This window comes from Cotesia glomerata, linkage group LG4 (genome assembly GCF_020080835.1).
Source record: "Cotesia glomerata isolate CgM1 linkage group LG4, MPM_Cglom_v2.3, whole genome shotgun sequence".
NCBI lineage: Eukaryota > Metazoa > Arthropoda > Insecta > Hymenoptera > Braconidae > Cotesia > Cotesia glomerata.
In genome coordinates, this window is record NC_058161.1 from 19,581,717 (window position 1) to 19,585,259 (window position 3,543).

The 3,543-nt window shown below is 24.0% G+C and overlaps 1 long non-coding RNA gene across 1 annotated transcript; it reads left to right on the forward strand.

Moving 5' to 3' along the window:
* The first annotated feature begins 6 nt into the window (after nucleotides 1-6).
* LOC123263290 lies at nucleotides 7-1,937 on the forward strand. Its single transcript, XR_006509141.1, has 3 exons — nucleotides 7-279; nucleotides 1,418-1,518; nucleotides 1,777-1,937. It is a non-coding gene; the product is annotated as an uncharacterized LOC123263290 (long non-coding RNA).
* Nucleotides 1,938-3,543: the final 1,606 nt, after the last annotated feature.

Sequence of the window (3,543 nt, forward strand, 5' to 3'; positions counted from 1 at the left end):
GTGGCGCGCTCAAGCGGGAGAATTAGGAACTAAAAATATTAACCAGAATCCCTTGTGAGGTTCTATATAAAGCACAGAAATTCTAGAAGAGTTCTTTTTAGTATCCGGCAGCTTTAGAGTGAACATGTGGTTGAGTTAATTTACTTTAAAAAAAAGTTAAATGACCACGTGTTAAGCTTTAAACTTATTGTTACATACTTAACAATAAGTATGTTTAAAAATTATTTATATTATATTATAATAAATTGGAGGGATAAAAATGGTTGACCATCATATCAAGTAAGTTTTTTTTTTGTAAAATTTAATTTTTTAATTATATTTGTGAAAATTTAGTTAAAATAGCAACCTTGCAGTCACTATGTGACTGCCGTGATTTATAAATAAAAGAAAAATTAAAATTTTGCATTATTAAATAATGAATTTTATTTAATTGCACTGTACTTTCTTAAATATTGACGTTTTTAAATATATAAGTTCATCCCGATGTAACACTTATCAAGAGCTTTCATTTGAATACCCACATGCATTTTTGATATATTTTTCATATATTCATATATATAATATATATATATATAAGTATATAAAATATATGAAAAATTAATGTGGGTACTCAGATGAAAGGTCTCGATGAGTGTAGTGTCGGGATGAGCTTATATCTTAAAAAATGTTAATAGTTTATAAGATACAAGGCCATTTTTTAATTATTGACATTTTTAAAAATATAAGCTCATCCCGATGTTACACTTATCAAGAGCTTTTATTTGAGTACCCACATGCATTTTTGATATATTTTTCATATACTCATATATATAATATATATATATATATGAATATATGAAAAATTGATGTAGGTACTCAAATGAAAGGTCTCGATGAGTGTTACATCAGGATGAGCTTATATATTTTAAAATATCATTAGTTGACCAAATAGAATTGTTAGTTCTTAATTATTGACATTTTTAAAGATCTAAGCTCAATTTGATGTTACGCTCTTCAAGAGCTTTCATTTGAGTACCCACATGCATTTTTGATATATTTTTCATATATTCATATATATAATATATATAAATATATGAAATATATGAAAAATTGATGTGGGTACTCAAATGAAAGGTCTCGACGAGTGTTACCTCGGGATGAGCTTATATCATTAAAAATGTCAATATTTCACTAAAAAAAACCGATTTTATCATATGACTATCCTGGAAACAAAATTTTTCTTATTCTCTTAATAATATAAATTAAGTAACATGATGATTTATCTTAGGACACCTTCAGACAACAGAATGGCACTGTTGGATGAGACTAAAAAGATTTTATAAATTCTGATTTTTATATTTTAGATATTAAAATTTCTTTTTGATAAATTCTTGGTACAAAATTAATTAGTTTCTTTTCTTTTTTTGTTTTTTTGCAGAAAAATTTTGAAGAAATTATTTTGAGTGAAAATTGACCACGTGTTTCCAGCATGGAATTTTTCAAAGGTGGACCACGTGGTGATGGATTGATGAGTTTTCTGTAAGTAATTGTAAATTACTATTTTTTTTTTTTTTTTAATATTATAAATATAAAAAAAATAGAATTATATTAAATTTAAATAAAAAAAAACATTTTTTTAATAATTTTAAATGATGATTTTTAAAGTCAGTTCTGCTACTGAGTATCATTGACGACAATTAGGCTTCTGATTAAATTATTTTCAAAATAATTAATTATTTAAAATGAAAATAAAAATATTAACTAATAATATTTTTGTTATTTTTTTTTTAATTTTAGATTTTTCTACGTAGAGATTAATCATGTGAAACATGGCGGCAGAGAGGAAGCGAAATTTTAAGATTTTCAATTTAATTCAACATCAAATGACTAAATTGTGATAAATATGTCAGTAATAAAATTACTGAACAAAATGTTAATTATTTTTATTTAAAAATGTAAAAACTGTAATTTTATATTCATGTCATAAAAATAATTAAAAAAATAAAATTTAATAATTGTAAAATTAATTTTTTTTTTTTTTGTATTTAAAATTCTGAAATTATGTCAATTTATCTGTACTTAGAAATAATAATTATATTCCTACTAATTGATAAATTTTTTCTTAAATTTAAAAATTAATTTAAAATTTTGTAATTAATAAAATTTCAGGCAATTTTCAAATTATAAAATTATGAATTACAAGTAATTAAAAAGAAATTCCATTTTAGCAATTGAAAAATTTATTAAATCAATTTTTAAAATAAATTTAATTTCAAAAAAATAAAATTAAGTTGACTGATTATTTAATAATATTTTTAACAAATAAATTATGGCAAAAAAAAATATCTTGTAGAAATTTTAGAAAAAAATGCAATTTTTTAAAAATATTTTTTTTCTAACAGATTTGTTTCATAAATTTTGTTTGTTAAATAAAATTAATAAATGACCAAGCAACTTTAATGTCATAAAAAAAGTCAAAAAGACACCGCCTGCGCAGTTACCCAAAGCATAAGTAACCGCGGTTTTTTAAATGCTAGAACATCTTAGTCATTTTAGTTAGACAGTAAACATAAATAAATTTTATGATCAGGGAACTCCTTTTGTGTTGTCAAGTATATACCGGTAATTTAGCGTGCTATATTGTTTTATTAGTCAATTAAATGTTAATAATTATTTAATGAGTAAATTTTTCGGAAATTTCCTCAAAAATGTTATTAATTAATTCTAAAATTAATTTCAAGATAACAAAAGTATTTCTGGGTGATTCTCTGTAAGGATGTTTTTCGCTGTCCCAGACATTTTTTTATTGGAAAAATTGTTATTTTGTTACTAAAAAAAATTTGTTACGAAAGTAAAAAAACATTTCTATTTAGAGCATTGAAAACTAAAGTGAAATAAATTTTGGTTTTTTTGGTATAAATTGGTAAACCACCGAAATAACAGTCCCCTGGGCTGTCCCATCCCCAAAATTAAAACTTTAAGATTCAATTTTAAGTTATTCGTCCATAATATATAATTTGGTCCATAATGTTTATAAACTTAATTAGTTAACTAACAATCTTCTTCAATAAGAAGTACCGAAAATTAATTTGTTTCATTAAATTCATCAAACCAAAGTTTGTCCCAGGCATTTTAAGAACAGTCCCTTGCCAGAAGTTCAAAGCCAAAAAAAAAATCCAGCATGTTATTTTACCTTTTGTAAGGTTTATAAGGATCTAACTAGCCTTGAGTTAACCATAAGGCTGTTAGCGCTTTATCGGCATTTTATTTAGTGTCAAAGCACCGTTTGTGCTGGAAATATGTGTCTGGGCCACTTAAAAACTCAGTCGCCTGGCAACTATTTTTATTTATAATTTATTTATAAGATTCGATCCATAAGTCTCAATATTATTCTAATTAATGTAAACATTGATTGAGAACTTGAAAAGTTGAATGCATTGAAATAGTTTGCTTGATTTTTCTCAATTTGGTAAAAACAAAACAGTCCCCTGTGATGTTATATAGCAAAAGACACACAAATATCGAAAAAGAAAAATTTAAATCGGCTGTTTATTTATTATGATT